At 41.9% G+C, this 18,385-nt stretch overlaps 1 pseudogene across 1 annotated transcript; it reads left to right on the forward strand.

Moving 5' to 3' along the window:
• Window positions 1-3,539: 3,539 nt before the first annotated feature.
• On the forward strand, window positions 3,540-17,824 carry LOC143587301 (protein DETOXIFICATION 31-like; annotated as a pseudogene). Its single transcript, XR_013144861.1, has 6 exons — window positions 3,540-3,811; window positions 5,022-5,563; window positions 5,674-5,972; window positions 17,318-17,434; window positions 17,527-17,613; window positions 17,712-17,824. The product of XR_013144861.1 is annotated as a protein DETOXIFICATION 31-like (transcript).
• The last annotated feature ends 561 nt before the right edge of the window (window positions 17,825-18,385 follow it).

An 18,385-nucleotide genomic window follows, 5' to 3' on the forward strand; every position in this document is an offset into this window, starting at 1 on the left:
ACAACGGCACTCCATGCTTTGCTACTATCTCACTAATGAACAATTTAGCTAACATTTCTGACAAGATAGCTTCTCGTATAGGTAGAAAGTGAGCACTTTTCATTAAACGGTCTATAATCACCTAGATGATGTCATGATATTTAGCTTAAGCAGTAGCTTAGTTATGAAGTCATGGTGATGTGCTCCCATTTCAATTTTGGTTTCTCTCATGGCAGCAATTTTCCATACGCTTTCTGATGTTCTGCTTTGACTTGCAAACAAGTCAAATATTTACTGACATATTCTGCTACCTTGTTCTTCATACCCTGCCATAAGTAGTCCTTCTTCAAGTCTTGATATATATTGGTTGATCTTGGATAAATCGAGTATCTGGACTTATGAGCTTCATCCGAAGACCTCCGTGGCGTGGGATCCATATACGACAAAATTTGATTTTCACATCATAAGTATAATCTTCCAAATATTGGTATAACCCTAAGATTCTATCCTTTTTCATCATGCTTTCATTATTTAGAACTTCTAACTGCGCCTCACGGATCTCGTTCGTGAAATCTGAAGTGATAATTAGTTTATATCACTTGATTGTTGCGATTACTTCTTCAATTTTACGGTTTAGTGCGACAGCAACCACATTCGCCTTACCAGGATAGTGCTTGATGACACAATCATAGTCTTTTATCAATCCTAGCCACCTTCTCTGTGTCGTATTCAATTCTTTCTGCTCGAAAAAATACTTCAACTCTTATGATCTGTATAGATGGTGCACTTAGTACCGTATAGGTAGTGCCTTCAAATCTTGAGAGCATGCACTACTGTTGCTAGCTCTAAGTCATGCATTGGGTACATGCTTTTGTGAACTTTCAACTGTCTAGATGCATAAGCTATCACCATACCTCATTGCATTAACACACAACCTAACCCTCGATGAGAAGTATCAGTACAAACTACTAAATCCTCATTATCATCAGGTAAAGAAAATAGTAGAGCTTGCGTGAGTCTCTTTTTAGTTCCTCGAAGGCCTCTTCTTGGTACTTACCCCAATTGAACGCAACAGTCTTTCGGGTCATACCAGTCAACCTTTAAGCTATCTTGGAAAAATCTTGAATGAATCTCCTAAAATAGCCAGCCAACCCCAAGAAACTGCGTATCTTGGTAGGGTTTTGAGGATCCTACCAATTCGTTATTGCCTCAATCTTAGCGGGGTCCATGGTGATCCCTTCAAGATTGATTAGGTGACCTAGAAATTGCACCTCACGCAACCATAATGCATACTTTGAAAACCTAGCGTATATTTTCACTTCCCTCAGAGTCTCCAACACTTCTATAATTGCTTAGCATGGTCAGACTCACTTTTCAAATAAATTAAAATATCGTCAATAAAGACAATAATAGATGTGTCTAACATCGGTCAACATACCCTATTCATCATATCCATAAATGCTGCCGGAGCATTGGTCAATCCAAACGACATCATGAGGAACATGTAGTATCTATATCGCGTTCGAAATGTTGTCTTAGGGATGTCTGCTGTTGATACATCTTTAATCGTCTCGTTCTTTGTTTATCAAATTTTGTAATTATGTAATAGTCTAACGACTAGCTTATAAATTAATGTAAATGCTTATTCACTATGGACTGTATAGCGAATGACCATAGTTTTGTTTCCCCATTCGCCAGGGAATGTTAGTGAATGGGAGGTAAATGTATTAGGCCATTCACTAGGGGAATGTCTAGCGAATGACATAGCGAATGTGATCTCATTTGCTATGCATGTATAGGGAATGAGTCGTCGCCTATATATAGGTTGTAAACTATTGATAAATTAACAGTTTGATTAATAGTTTAATTCTCTCTCGTTACGTTACCCAAATTCCCTCTCAATACACAGACTTACACACACCATAACCCTAATCCATTAGCGATTGATCATATCAATAGACTAGATCCGAGTTTTATATGAATCACGATGAATATGCATGAATTCTCAAGTGGTATCAGAGCTTTCTGGACATTTGATTGATCAATTGATGAACTAGATTAGGTTAATATTATGTGTTTGAGACTAATTTGATTGAACAAAGTGTATGGACTTTAAACGGACTTTATAGTAATCAATTTGAGACAATTGAAGTGATAATTGAGTGTAATTTGAGTCAAGGATTGTTCGAATGGATTGGTATTAGGTCTGGACTGATTGAATTGAATAGAACTAATCAATTTGATTGGATTCAGATTTGAGCGGGAGTCTACAGTTGTTTGAACATTTGATTTTGACTTTAAATATTTAAAATTGGTTATATGTTTGACTGATTTGTGGTAAGAAATGTGTTCGAAATTGGTTTGGATTGATTGTTGTTTGATTGCGAGTGGATTTGGTATTGATTTAGTATTGTTTTGGATTGGTAATATTTCTGGGTTTTGAACTTGAAGGTTTGAGTTCATTCGTGAATTTCTTGAGCTTGGATGAGTTCATTCGCTATGGATTATGAGTTCATTCCCTAGGTAGTCAGAAGTTTGTTACAACTGTTATAATGGCTCATTCGCTATTGTTTAAATTCATTCGTTACCTACATTCGTCATATTCATTCACTATCTTCATTCATCATTCATCACATTCGCATTCGTTAGAAATTTCTCATTCTCTAAGCTCATTCGCTAGACTGTTCCTTTCACTCATTCATTATCAAATGCTTTATTCGCTTCTGTTTCATTCGTTACCCATGAAAATTGACACAAAGATGCAACTTGCCGACCTATTAACCAAGCCGTCGGAAACAAACCGCTTCCGCACCTTAGTTGACAAGTTGGGCATTGTAGATTTACATGCTCCAAATTGATAGAGAGTAAAAGATATTATCATTATTTCTCTGTTAACTAGCCGTTACATATTATTTCCTTACCATGTTTGTTGCATAATTGGTACCACAATATAAGGGCTCCTTTATATATATATATATATTGAAACCTTATGTAACATTGTAATATATACCATAACAGTTTTGTTAATCTTACTCTAGTATGTATATCTCCGAATTTAATTTATTATTATATGTTTCAAAACAATAAAAGCATAATGAATAGATAACTGTGTGAAATGAGCAAACAAAGTGAATTGTTTGTTATACTATATATTCTTGGTTGTATAAACCAGTATTAGTTGTTAGCAATTATAGCATAAATTATTATTAATGTTAAGTTTTTTCTGAAATTTACAAGCTATAGTATGTATATTGACAGTTACCTGGAAAATTATAGAATGCTCAACGCGAGAAACTCGACTGTATATTATATAAATATATTGATATAGATAGCTGGAAAATTAAAAGCTAGTATATTGACTGTTGACATGGAAAATTATAGAATACTCAACGCGAGAAACTCGACTGTATATTATATAAATATGTTGATATAAACAGCTGTATTAGTTTCATTTTATAAGCATCATTTTCCATGAACGATGAAGGGTAGGTAGGAGAGGTTCCGCATATATATAATTGGATGCGAAGCTGCTAATGCCTGTATCTGAGTATAATAATTGAATGGAGACGAACACAGAATCATCCCCGCTGCTCACTTCACCGGCAACGCTGACGATATCCCTCCGATCAACGGAGTAAACGACTTCTACACCCAATTCGTGGCCGAATCCAAGAAGCTATGGTACCTTGCTGCCCCTATGATTTTCACTTCTGTTTGTCAGTACTCACTTGGCGCCATCACTCAGACGTTCGCTGGTCACGTTGGAACTCTCGACCTCGCCGCTTTCTCCATTGAAAACTCGGTCATCGCCGGATTTTCCTTTGGGATTCTGGTTAGTATTTTTTTTTTAAATTATGTGAAAAAATGTTTTAGTTTTGTTATCAACATGAGCTATCAGCGAACTTGATTTCCATATATATTTATATATAGATAGATGGATAGATAGAGGGGAGATTTTAAATGAAAACCTCTTTAAGTTTTAAGAACTCGAAAGAACTCATTGTAACGATTTTTTTTACACATGCGTAACATATGTAGTTTACATATACGTAAAAAAATTACATAATTTTTTACGCACCGAGTCGACTTTTTACACTTGTGTAACGGACGTAAAAATTTATATAATCAATTACATATTTATTCTCTCTCCTACTTTGACTTTTTGGTCAGGTTTAATCTCAACAACATATTCCAATCTATTTAATTAAATGTGTGGCCAAGAATCGAGTTCTTAAGTTCTTAAATCTCAATATGGTTTTCAAAATATCCCTCCCCTCTATATATGTATATAGGGTTAGGTTAGAATAAAAACTCAATTGAGTTGTGAAAACTCTAGAAATCCATTCCCAACCACATGTTTTTAATTAAAGATTAAATCCTGTGGTTCACAATTAAACTTAATAAAAAATGTAAAAGTTTATTTACATTTTCTCTCTCCTGAAAACATATATAAAAATTACTAAAAAATGTAAAAAAAATAACAAAACATTTTTTTTATGTTTTGTATTAAATGTAACAACATATATTACATGTTAACAAAAAAAAAAACGATGTTACATATGGTTTTCACGAGTTTTCTCAGCTCAAGAGGGTTTTCAAACTATACTTCTCCTATATATATATATGGTAAGTATAAAATGAAAACCCACTTGAGTTGTGAAAACTCTAGAAACACATTCTCAACCACATGTTTTTAATTAATGTTTAAATCTTGTGGTTCATAATTAAAGTGAATAAAAAATGTAAATATAAATATAACTTTTTTCTCTCCTAAACACATATATAAAAATTAGTAAAAATATGTTAAAAAATAGCAAAACATTTTTTTTTGATGTTTCGATGTTTTGTATTAAATGTTACAACATATATTACATGTAACAAGAAAAAACAAAAAAAAAACGATGTTACATATGGTTTTCGCGGGTTTTCACAACTCAAATGGGTTTTCATTTTAACCTTACCTATATATATGTGTGTGTGTGTATTGTTTTTCTTTTTAGTTTTCTTAGTTAACCTAATTTTTGTTCATAAATTATTATTAGCTTGGAATGGGGAGCGCATTGGAGACGTTATGTGGTCAGGCATATGGAGCAGGTCAGTTGGACTTGTTAGGGATCTATATGCAACGCTCCTGGATAATATTATTCGTCACCGGTCTCATTATGATGTTTTTCTACATCTTTGCAACTCCCTTTCTCCTTCTCATCGGTCAAACCGAACCCATATCACAATTAGCGGGAAAGATGGCATTGTGGATGATCCCACAGTTGTTTGCCTACGCCGCTAATTACCCGATCGCTAAGTTTTTGCAAGCTCAGAGTAAGATTATGGTGATGTCGGTCGTATCAGGTGCGGCTTTGGTTCTTCATGCGTTCTTTAGTTGGCTTTTTATGTTGAAGTTGGGGTGGGGGCTGTGGGGTGCAGCCATTGTGCTTAACTTTTCGTGGTGGTTCATCGTGGTGGCTCAGATGGTCTATATTCTTAGTGGGGCTTGTGGTCGAGCATGGTCTGGTTTTAGTTGCGCTGCTTTTAGTAATCTTTGGGATTTTGTTAAACTTTCGTTTACGTCTGCTATCATGATTTGGTACGTGAATTACCCTTTTTACCTAATATGCATGTGATTAATGGTTAAATCATAGATTTGGTAGTTTTCTAATTATTAGATAATTTTTCATAATAACTGATGTGATGCAGTTTGGAAGCATGGTATTTTATGGCGTTGATACTCTTTGCAGGGTATCTAAAGAATGCTGAAATTGCTGTCGATGCACTTTCCATATGGTTAGTCCTATTATTATTTTTTGTATATATTTTAATGAATTTTGTCTTGGTTTACGGCATTTTACGGCATATGGAAAGTGTATCCCGCACTTTACGGCATCAGTATCCCCCCATATTTTCCAATAGTTTAGAAGTTCAACAAGTTGTTTATGCTCTTACTCCGTTGCTAGCACTTTGCCTCATCATTAACAATATTCAACCCGCACTTTCCGGTATGTATTTAATTCTCAATAGAGTTAATTACAGCTTTGACCCCTGTGGTGAAACCCAAAACGCTTGATTCAACCTCGTGCTGCCCTGGGGTTATCATTTTTTTTCAATTGGAATCCTCTGTTAGTTAGGTGAAGAAACACTAATCGACCCCGAGCAGATTACGGATAATCTGGGGGTTAAATAGATGTTTCCCACGAGGGGTTATGTCCGGCAAAGATGGTTCTTCTGATGACCTGCAAAACAGACACCGTGAGCTCGTCACTGAGAAGGGGGGGCGTACCTCCTTGTGACCACCCTCCGGCGTGAGAATCAGACTAGATTGCTCTTGAATATAAGTGTATATTAAGAGATTGCTAGAGAAGATAAGATAATGAGATATCAGATAATGTAAGATAATGTGTATACCATTCCAAGGTGTTGGAGTATTTATAGCCGAAGGTAGGTTTCCAAGAAGGTACAGCCGGCTGAATAGTATTCCTGTTCTGCCAACTGTGGGCTACGCACATGCCATGCTGGTGGTTGGTGGGTAGGCAGCGGCTGTGTACTATTCCTTTTCCACCAACTGCAGGCTATGCACGTGCTACGACAGGTTGGTGAGTAGGCAGCGGCTGATAGTGACATTAAGTAATAGAGCATGCTGCTCGTTGTACTGTTGTCAGTGAGCTGTCGCAGCTTTGGTCAGGTCTTTTGTCCATACCTCGTCAGGTACAGTACAAAAGATCCTCCAGTAGCGTACGGACTGGCTTATTTGGGCGGGAGTTTTCCCGGCTTTGTGCGGGAGTATTCCCGGCTTGCTCACTCCTTCTTCAGGTGACATTACTGAATTATTTAAGAGTTAAGTGCCTTGTGCGTGTAGCCTTGCTGCGCGGGTAGCCTTCCCTGATGGCTAGTATCCGTTGCTGCGGGAACAGGCGGAGTACGTCGACCATTGGGAGGCTTTTCCTGCGGGAACAGCTTGCGTACTGCGCGTAAGGACGTCACGTCTCTGAGCATGGTGGGTCCTGCGGATCCAGTTGGTTTCTGCGCAGACGTCTCTCTTCAAGGTGAATCTTGCGAGTTTAGCCTTTGCGCAGACGTCCCTGTTGAAGGTGAGTCTTGCGGGTTCAACTGCGCAGACGTCCCTCTTTGAGGTGAGTCTTGCGGGTCCAACTGGGCTCTGCTGGGACCTACCTCTTCAAGTCCCCCAGTCCAATGTTCTTCTCATGAATTGTTAATAAGTAATGTGAACTTTTGGACTTAAGCAAAGGGTTTTGAAAAGGGTTTAGTTTTAAGGTTTTCCATGGGGATTCTTCCCGCGGAAGTCCTAATGTCACGTGCAGAAATTCCTGACTTTTCTGCTTGATCTTTGGGTATGATGCGGGTAGGTCTGTAACCTCCTCTCAAGTCAGGAGCGTTGAGTTCCAGTTGTGTAGATTCTCCATGAGGTTTTGGTAGTTTTGAACATAGTGATCAATTATGTTAAAACAACCAATTCCATCATGGAGCTTCAAACAATTTAGTTCTCGACGTTCCCGCAATGCGGGGATGTTATTCCCGTTTCCGCAAGCATGACCCAGAAGATCCTTCTTGGTTTCAATTCCCTGCGGAGTGCTAGGTATGTGAAGGGTTTCGCCTTGACACTGTACCCGCACTCGTCTTATAGTTACTTTACTTCCAAGGTATTCCTGGCTTCAATTCCCTGCGGGTGCTAAGTATGTGAAGGGTTTTGCCTTGACACTGTACCCGCACCCGTCTTATAGTTACTTGGTTACCGAGGTATTCTTGGCTTCAATTCCCTGCAGGTGCTAAGTATGTGAAGGGTTTTGCCTTTACAGTGTACCAGCACCTGTCTTATAGTTACTTGGTTGCCAAGGTAAGGGGTATAGTCCCGCTTACTTTTGAATCTTTTTGAAATTTGAAGAGTTGGTGAAAGGATAAGAACAGTCCAAACTGTTGAAACGTCGTCCGACGGTTTCTTCTGACAGTGTCAGGACGTGCAGGAAGTTATGGCGACGTGACAGTATATGGTCATTCCAGATGCTTTTTCAGGCGCGTGGGCGCGAGTTTTCGGGCGCGTGGCCGCGAAGTTTACGGCACGCGTCCTGTCAACAGCTGTTGCCAGCTTGCTTTTTCCACGTGTCATAGTTTCATTGCACCAGCGTTTTCCTCTCTCTTCCGCATTAAATTCATCGCATTCATTGCGATGAGTATATAAAGGGAGGAGAGGTTGCATCTCAACTCACAGTTTCACCTCTCTTCTTCTTCTAAACGATTTCCGGCGAATACTCTAACTTTTCTGTCGAGCATTCTCCTGAAATCGTTCTTCTTTACATTCAAAACATGTCTTCCGTTCATGATCTTGAGGCTACCGCCGAGGAGTCTGACGTGTATGCCGAGAATCCGTCGTCTGCTTCTGATAAGGACGATAAGAGTACTGCTGGTGAGTGCCAGTGTGCTCTTACCGTCGACCTGTACCAGTACATTGTTAGGAAGTTCATGCTCGAGCCTGAGTTTCCTAAGCCTCATCAGACGGTGTACGATGCCCCCAAGGGCAAGATAGGGGTGTATGCCGCATTCTTCGTTTATGGGAATCTCAGGTTCCCATTGACGAAGTTTGTGTACCGTGTTTTGGAGAGACACGGTGTACATCTGACGGAGGTACACCCATTGGCGATCGCCAAGATTCGCCATTTTGACTGGGTGTGCCTCATTCTGGGCGTGGAGCCCCATGTCGACCGCCTGATGACCTTCTATTCCTGGAGGTGCATCCAGGGGTGGTATACCTTGGTCACTCGGATCAAGGGTTTGAAGATCTGCGCTACCGAGCGCAGTCTTCGGTCTTGGAAGCGGGAGTTCTTCTATATCTCCGCTCGCGTCGTCCCCATAGCGATGACGTTCAAGAACGGGAGAGCTCTCCCGAACCTTCACGCCTTCAACTACGAGGAGGCGGAATGGTTCTCCAAGATTTCCCGGGTCCAGTCTCCGGTTTACCGCTTTGCGGAGTCCGGGATGGTGATGATCGGGATGAGCCGGGTGTGGAAGGATGTTGGGGCGGAGGCGCCACAGGTTCCCATCATCCTTGAATACGGTTTGAACTCTATCCCTTACGGTATGCTTCATCTTCTTTGCTGATTTAAAGTTTTCTTCTAACTGTTTTTCTTTTGTTTTCAGAGGGAAACGACCTACAATCGCTCCTGCATCCGCGGGAAGCTGGTGGTCCCGCTCGGATGGGTACCCGTGCTCTTGATGAGAACGAGTTGCCCATCTTGGAGCAAACGGCGGATCGGTTTGTGGAGGTCTACCCGCCGGGCCACCCGATTCTGAGCGCCATGCGGCCAGGTAAGGAGTTATTTAACCCTCGCCCTGTCAATGCTCAAACCTCTGCTGGAATTCCTCTAATTTTGCCATTTTCTGATGAGGAATCCGCAGATGGTCCTTTCTTCACGCGGAAGAAGAAGGCTGCTGGCGGGAAGGGTAAGGCGAAGGTTGCCTCCACTGCCGATCAGGGGAATCAGTCAGAGTCAGAGACCGAGAGTGAAGAGGTGGCGGGGAACCCTAGTAGTGATGAGACCACTGTTCCGGAGGTTGAGACAGCTGTCACCTCCGGGCAGCCTAGTACGACGGTGACCGGCGTGAAGAGGCCGGCTCCATCGGGTTCGTCCCCGCCTATTCGCACCTTCAAGCTCAAGAGGACTCGTAAGTGTAATTTTCATTTACTTTAACTGCATATCCTTCCGCCATTATATTTAACTAACTTGTCTTCATGCAGGCGTGGATGCAACTGCATTCCAAAGTGATGCGGGGAGGAGCACCTCTGGACCCATGACGGTAGGTTTGGTCAACCTACCCGAGGCAACGACCCAGGCGGCCGCGCCTGTTTCGAGTGTTGGTTCAGTTGCTCACTCGGTTGAGGCAACTGTTCCAACTGTAACATCATCCCCGCCGGCTGTCAGTGCGATCTTCACGGAATCCTTCACTAAGCCGGCGGTGATATTTTCTGCGGGTTCTTCCGCAGCGGCGACCACGGTTGTGAGTTCACCTCCGGTGAGTTCACCTCCGTTGGTTTCTACGACGGCGGCTTCAACCGTGCCTCCGGCACCGGTGACCACCTCGCCCCCGGCCGGTTCAGCAGGTATGTCTAGGGCTTCTAGCCAATCTCTGCCTCCTTCCCATCTGCCTGACCTCTTGGATGGATATCCGTTAGGTTCGGGTGATGGGTTTGGCGGCTACAGGCCTGTCATCGACCCTACAGGTGCGTAGGGTTATTTTGGCCTGTTATTTTTTATTTTTTTATTTTTTTTATCTCATCTTTTCCTAACTGTTTCTTGTTTTTACAGTGTCGGATTCCAATGAAGTGTATGTTCCACGTTGGAACATCCGCCGAGGAACAACCCTTCGGACGGCTGTGGACTGCGTCGAGTGGGCGCGCCACGCCGCTCCAAGTGGGGCGCTGGGGGAAGCTATGTCGAGCTACCAGGAGGGTAAGCTGACAAACGAGCTCCGGATTCTCCTTGCCCGGATGCAGCCGCGCGTCGAGTTGCTTTGTCGTGAAAACGACAAGTTAAAGGCGGCTCGCATCCAAGAAGTAGCTCAGGCGCGGGCTATCCGGGAGGAGAACGGGAGACTCTCTGCCGTTGCTGCGGAGAAGGAGAAGGCCTTCAAGGCCCTTGAGGTTGAAGTTCAGGCCCGTCTCGAGGCCCGTTCCAAGGCTACCCAAGCTGTTAACGAACAGCTTCGGTTGGCTAAGGAAACTGCGCGGAACGCAACCGAGAGGGCCACCAAGGCTGAAGCTGTTGCGGAGCCTCTGCGCGCCGAGAATGAGGAGCTCAAAGCCAAACTAGAGAGGCTCCAGCAGGCTCATGATGCCTTGGCCATGGAAGATGCCAAGAAGCTCCAAGAGATCTTGGACCAGAGGGGGGTGCTTGACCATACTGAGCGTAAGCTAAAGGGCGTCGAAGAGGCTGCAGCCAAAGATGTGTTGCTTGCCAACCTTACAAAGAACGAAGCCGAACGCTCCCGTAATGAAGCTCAAGCTGCCCTCCAGGAGGCTCTGGTCACCAAGGAATGGCTTCTACGAGAAGCGTTGTCGCAGGTATGCATAGCTTCATAATATCTTTACGCTTTTCTTTGTACTTAGAAAAGGTTTTGATACTTGTATTTTTGTTTTGTAGGTTGTGCATCGGGTCTTCACGGACACATCATATGACGATGCCATGAGCGCAGCCCTCAACGCTTCTCATGAGGATGGGGAAAAGGCTGGCTTCCTGCTTGGTCTAGGGTTCGTTGAGAAGGGCATCCCGCCTTCCAACTTCCCTTTATATGATGTGGATACTGAAGCTGTATATGACCAAGCAGTGAACCAGTATGCCGCCTTCTCGCACCCGGTGGTGGAGAAGGTGAACGAAGTTGCTGCTGCTGATGATGGGCTAACCATTCTCAAGACCTTCCTTGAACCGCCACAGCCAACTGATGGTGCGGGTACAAGTGGGTTTGGAGGGAGTGGCCCTGAAGCTTGATCTTTTAAATCCCTTCCCACTGTTAGGATAGATTTACGTCTTTGTATAGATTTATATTCTTGTAGGCGGGTAGATACCCGGCCATTCTTGTAACAGTTGAATTTTTATGGAATATAAATCTTTTGTGCGGATAGGACCGTCACTCTTGCTTTATAAACGTTATACGACTTGCTCATGCATATTATAGTTTAATTTGGCACTTGTTTTGCCGCATAAACAATATATGATTCGCTTGTGCATATTTTAGTTTAACTTAGCAATTTCTTAAGTACTTTGGATAAGTTAACCTTTCAACGTGGCAGATAATAGGTTAAAGTTTTGCTTCCTCTTTCGTGATTGTGCGGGTAAGACCGTCACTTTCACTTAGTAGGATGGCTAAACTTTACCTATATCTGACCTGCGTGGAGGTTTTCCTCATTTTTCCTTAAGAGATTTTCTAAGTGTTCTGAATAAGTTAACCTTTCGATGCGCGGTTGTCAATAGGTTAATGTTCAGTTTCCTCTATCATGATTGTGCGGGTAGGACCGTCACTTTCATTTAGTAGGATGACTAAACTTTACCTATGACTGGCCTGCGTGAAGGTTTTCCGGTTTTTGTGTTTACGCGGGTTTTGCCGCCGTCCACACGCAACGATGTCTTCACACTTATTTATGCGGTGAATACCGGGATATCAATGTTTTGAATAAGTTAACCGTTCGACGCGCGGTTGTCAATAGGTTAGTTCGGTTTCCTCTATCATGATTTGTGCGGGTAGGACCGGCACTTTCATTTAGTGGGATGACCCAACTTTACCTATAACTGACCTGCGTGAAGGTTTGCCGTTTTTTGTGTTTATGCGGGTTTTGCCGCCGTCCACACGCAACGACTTTTCACACTTATTTATGAGGTGAATACCGGCATATCAGTGTTTTGAATAAATTAACCGTTCGACGCGCGGTTGTCAATAGGTTAGTTCGGTTTCCTCTATCATGATTTGTGCGGGTAGGACCGGCACTTTCATTTAGTGGGATGACCGAACTTCCATCTATGACTGACCTGCGTGAAGGTTTGCCGTTTTTTTGTGTTTATGCGGGTTTTGCCGCCTTCCACATGCAACGACTTACTTCCCCACTTATGTATGCGGTGAAGACCGGCATATCAGTGTGGAAAGTTCATAAGTATAAATGTAAGATTATCAGCGTCAATGTGATAAGGAGAATCATTTCCATTAGAAGTGGCTCTGGGCCTTTTCTTTTACAAGTTTGGAATTGATTTACATGCAGACTGTGTAATTGAGCTTCCTTCCATGTTGTTTGGATGGGAGTGCCATCGAGCCGATATGCACTTGGTTCGGAATCTCGTTGTTTACGCAGTATGTAGTCTCCAACATTGTTGCTGCAGTTTCGTGTTTTTCCCAACTGGGGTTCTACACGCGTTGGCCTGCTCAGCATCCTTTACGCCACGAGGTGTGCGAGTTCTCCATCTCTGACGAATGTCTCGATGATGTCTTTCAAGTCTATGCATTCGTCGGTGGTGTGGCCTTTTGTCCTGTGGAAGTCACAGAATTTGCTCTGATCAGCGTTGTGACGCTCTCGGATTATTGGAGCCTTTGGCCATGGGAGCCTCTCGGTGTCGAAAATCTCGGTGACGCTTTTGGTGAGCGGCGTCCACCGGGGGTTCCGGTTCGACGACTGCATGTTATCCTTTCTGCCTAACCGAGGGTGCGAGCCGGATGAGGTGTCAAAGTTTACCCTTGACTGCCAAATGCCTAGCTTCCTCTTTTTGTTTAGTCGGGCGGTAAGGACATTGTTTTCTCTTCTTTTCTGGGTGTAGAGGTTTGTGCTTTGGGGAAGATCTCTACCCAGTTGCTTTTCTGTTTCCGCGAAGCGCTTAGCTGCTGTCATGATGGCATCCCATGTGGATGGCATGCCATCTTTACCCGTTAAGGTGCGGATGAGCTCTGGGTCTTTCGCGCCTTGGATGAAAGCAGCGCGAACAAGATCTTCGCTAATACTGCCCAGACTTAGCTTCTGTGAGTTGAAGCGAGTGATGAAGTCAAGCAAAGATTCATCTTCCTCTCGAATGCAATTGAGGATTGTCCATTGCTCTTCGGTATACTTTCTTTGTTGGCTGAAATGTTGGTTGAACTTCTGTTGGAAGTCTGCCCAATCGTAGATGTGGTGGACCGGTAGACGGTCGAACCACGCTCTGGCTGCTCCAACCAGCGTCATCTGGAACATATAACACCACGTGGGTTCCGTCCAGTTGCTGACGGTTGCCCCCGCTATGAATCTGTTCAAGTGATCGTCCGGGTCAGATATACCATCATATGTGCCTATATTGGACATTTGTTTGGCACTTTTCGGGGCGATTGCTTCCGCAATGTCCCTTGCAAATTTAGACGTTCCCGCATTTGCAGCAGTTGGTCTGAAGGTTTTGGAGAAGTCACGCGGGTTTCCCGCCGCATTCCTTGGTTTATAGGTTTCTCCGAAATGCCTTCTCGGTTGGAAGTCCGTTTCCTTACGCTTCCCTTTTGCCCTATGGCGAGGGTTCACGTCGGTGTCGGATTCCTCCCGATCATCGTCCGAGTACTCGCACTCACTGCTCGTGTTGAGCTGCTGTCGAGTGCTTCCGAATTCGTCAGCCTGTTGGAGTGAACGTAAGCGTTCGTCCAACTCAGCTTGGAATTCTTTCTGACGTGCTTCCGCCCACGCTTTAACTTGATCAAGTGTTTGGTAGGGGAACCTCGTCTGTCGTCTTTCCGCCTGGGTATCAATGAATCCCAGGGGATGATTGTTTACTGCACTTGCCCTGGCTCGGGTAACCGGGGTAGTGTTCGTAAAATTTGTGTGATCGCCGGTGTTCCTCCCAGTAGCTGGGATTGTGATTACCGGGATTTCTTGGTCACTCGCTGGCTTTGGCAACGGAGTAACCTTAACCATCTTTCCAGAAGTTTGAAAAAACTGAAAATTAGTTCTTGCTTTTATGCACGGATGGCGCCAATGAAGAAACACTAATTGACCCCGGGCAGATTACGGATAATCTAGGGGTTAAATAGATGTTTCCTATGAGGGGTTATGTCCGGCAAAGATGGTTCTTCTGATGACTTGCAAAACAGACACCGTGAGCTCGTCACTGAGAAGGGGGGGGGTACCTCCTTGTGACCACCCTCCGGCGTGAGAATCAGACTAGATTGCTCTTGAATATAAGTGTATATTAAGAGATTGCTAGAGAAGATAAGATAATGAGATATCAGATAATGTAAGATAATGTGTATACCATTCCAAGGTGTTGGAGTATTTATAGCCGAAGGTAGGTTTCCAAGAAGGTACAGCCGGCTGAATAGTATTCCTGTTCTGCCAACTGTGGGCTACGCACATGCCATGCTGGTGGTTGGTGGGTAGGCAGCGGCTGTGTACTATTCCTTTTCCACCAACTGCAGGCTATGCACGTGCTACGACAGGTTGGTGAGTAGGCAGCGGCTGATAGTGACATTAAGTAATAGAGCATGCTGCTCGTTGTACTGTTGTCAGTGAGCTGTCGCAGCTTTGGTCAGATCTTTTGTCCATACCTCGTCAGGTACAGTACAAAAGATCCTCCAGTAGCGTACGGACTGGCTTATTTGGGCGGGAGTTTTCCCGGCTTTGTGCGGGAGTATTCCCGGCTTGCTCACTCCTTCTTCAGGTGACATTACTGAATTATTTAAGAGTTAAGTGCCTTGTGCGTGTAGCCTTGCTGCGCGGGTAGCCTTCCCTGATGGCTAGTATCCGTTGCTGCGGGAACAGGCAGAGTACGTCGACCATTGGGAGGCTTTTCCTGCGGGAACAGCTTGCGTACTGCGCGTAAGGACGTCACGTCTCTGAGCATGGTGGGTCCTGCGGATCCAGTTGGTTTCTGCGCAGACGTCTCTCTTCAAGGTGAGTCTTGCGAGTTTAGCCTTTGCGCAGACGTCCCTGTGAGTCTTGCGGGTTCAACTGCGCAGACGTCCCTCTTTGAGGTGAGTCTTGCGGGTCCAACTGGGCTCTGCTGGGACCTACCTCTTCATTAGGACTTTCACTTTAGTTAAAATTCTTATGAAAAGACCATACCACCCTCAATAAATAATAATAATAATTAAAAAAAACTTAAAAATAACTAAATTGGCAACACAATCCATAACATACAGAAACCCAAAAGAACTACTGGCATTAGTTCTAGAACCACCATCGGTCCATCGCCTCCTTACATCAAATAAGGATGAGGGAGTGGAAGGAGGCGGCAATGTTGGACACAGATCTGAATACCCTAAATCCAGCAAGGCGGCAATTTTACTCACGCTCACCCTCAATGCTTCTGCCCCAATTCCCATCTTCATCCTCCAACCCACTCCATCACCACCCCCACCAACTCCACATCCACTACCACCTTCCCCGGTTTAATATTAGGGTTAGGGTTCAGATCAAAGTTGTTGCTTTCAAAGGGGTTTTGGGGGAAATCGGAAGTGAGTTTTTTATTTAAGGTTTTGGGAAAGAAAAAATAAGAAAATTTTCCTTTTTTCATTCTTAAGTTTTTTCATTAAAAGAAAAGAAAACTTAGGATTTTTTTCCTCTAAAACTTTCCAGCCACATATGATCTGATTTGGAAGGAAAGTTTATAGTCATGTGTAATATTACTAATTTACCCTATTTTTTCCTTCCTATCTAACTCAATAATATGGACATGATTGTAAATTTACAATTTTTTTCCTATCTTTTCCTTCCTATCTAACTCAAGAATGTAATTAACACTTTCTTTTCCTTCCTATCTAACTCAAGAATGTAATTAACACTTTCTTTTCTTTCCTACAATTTCTTTTTCTTTCTTCCCCTATCCAATATTATCATTTCTTTTCTTTGTATTTTAAAGCCGAGAATGCAGTGTTAGTGATTGAGGTTGTTAGGGTTTTAAATTTAAGGATTAGGGTTTGGGTTAGGGTTAGGGTTTTGGATTGGGGTCGGAATGGCGGATAGCGATGGTGAATTGAAGTGGGTTGTTGATATTGGTGAGGATTGTTGTTGGTGTTGATGGGTTTCGTTTGGTGGATTGTTCCCAGATTGAAGAAACTTGAGAGTGTGTGTTTGGGTTTTGATAGCAGATGACATCATGATGATGAATAAAGGTGAGATGATGATGAAAGATTGAGGTGATGATGATGATAATGATAATGATAATGATTATGATAAATAAAGAATTTTTTGTTGTTGGTAGTAAGATTATTATTATTACTATTATTATATTAGGTGACATTTCTTTCCTTTATTTTGGCAATCACCAACCATTTTACTTGACGGAAATTCGAATTGCAAAAAAACGACCACCGTAAGGGTCATACCAGTGAAAAATTCACCATGGTGTTGAATCCTGTGTTTCGAGTTTAACACAGGGTCAAAACTACAATTAACGATTCTCAATATTATTATTATTATTATTATTATTATTATTATTATTATTATTCGAGTAAAGTATGCTTTTTTTTTGCTTTAGATTTATATCAACTTGCATGAATTGTCCTTTAACTACAAAACTACATAAATCATCCTTGATGCTAATATATTGTTTGGTTTGCTTTAGCGAACAATAGATATGTCTGTTAAATTCAGTTATGTGTAACATACATATAATACATAATATCTGCTGTTACACATTATTGGATTTAACAGACAGTTTTAGTGTTCATTACAAATGCAAAAATTGTAACAACATATTAATATAAAGGATGAATTCCGTAATTTTGTAGTCTAAAAATAATTTAGCAGTTGATATAAACTTAAAGAACGAAAACACTAATTCATTATAATTATAAGTTTCATCTATCTTAGCTTATTAGTTAATATTTTATATGAAAAATGTAGGGGTGGCAATCGGAGCAGGATGGCAAGCTGTGGTTGCTTATTAATATCGCGTGTTACTACATCTTTGGAGTTCCTTTTGGACTCATTCTTGGATTTGTAGTCAATTTGGGTGTAAAGGTCTGAACTTATACTCATTCATCTTAACATCACTCATTATTGACAATAACATGTATGTGTATCTATTATTTAACAAAAAAAAATTGTTTCAGGGTATTTGGATAGGCATGTTAACTGGAACAGTGGTACAAACCATTATCTTGATTTCGATTTGTGTTAGAACCAACTGGGAGGAAGAGGTACTTCTAACAAATTTCGGTTATTTAATAAGTCTTTTGATATGATTTTTATTTTTTTTACCGAAAGTTTAATGGGGATATTATGGATATAATTGCAGGCATCTATGTCTGAAGAGAGAATTAAAAAATGGTCAGGTCAAAAAGGGGTTGAGGAAGAGAAGTGAAAGGTGTTTACTGTTGTATTTGCTGAATATGAATCTTTGTAAGTTAACATTTGTTTAAAGTTGTATTTAACATTTTGTTGCATTCATCTCTGATTAATAATAATCCAAGAAGAGTGTTCTAAATTTCATGTTATAGTTTGTTTTCGGAATTAGTCAACTTTAAAAATAATTTGTATGTTTGTGGTATGTTCCAACTTTAAGTACATAAACCAAGGGCTCTTGTTGATCTTGCTGCAGAAGTTTCATCTGCATTACTAATGAATGAACTCCAATATGCTGGAATAACGGTAAAAACAATTAACTATTCTCTCAAAGGAATTGTTCTACGCATTAACACTGGTTCTGGGTTGAAGTTTGAAGAATCACAGCCACTAGAACCAAACAATTGAACGCGTTCGCTGCTAATCATGGCATCATATAGAGTAACCTAAAAAGATTCGTTTAAATTCTAGAACTAAGTATATGTGTTAATAGAGGTTAATATATAATTAATTTATATGAAAATCAAAATGATAACAGAGATATTTTCAACACACACTATTCGTTTAAATTAATCAAACCCAAAATATTCTTCAGTTAATGAAAATTACCACAAATAACTAGATTAA

The sequence above is a fragment of the Bidens hawaiensis genome, unplaced genomic scaffold, assembly GCF_021521415.1.
Source record: "Bidens hawaiensis isolate Kalapana, Puna unplaced genomic scaffold, B.hawaiensis_p1.1 tig00035441_1, whole genome shotgun sequence".
Taxonomy (NCBI): domain Eukaryota; kingdom Viridiplantae; phylum Streptophyta; class Magnoliopsida; order Asterales; family Asteraceae; genus Bidens; species Bidens hawaiensis.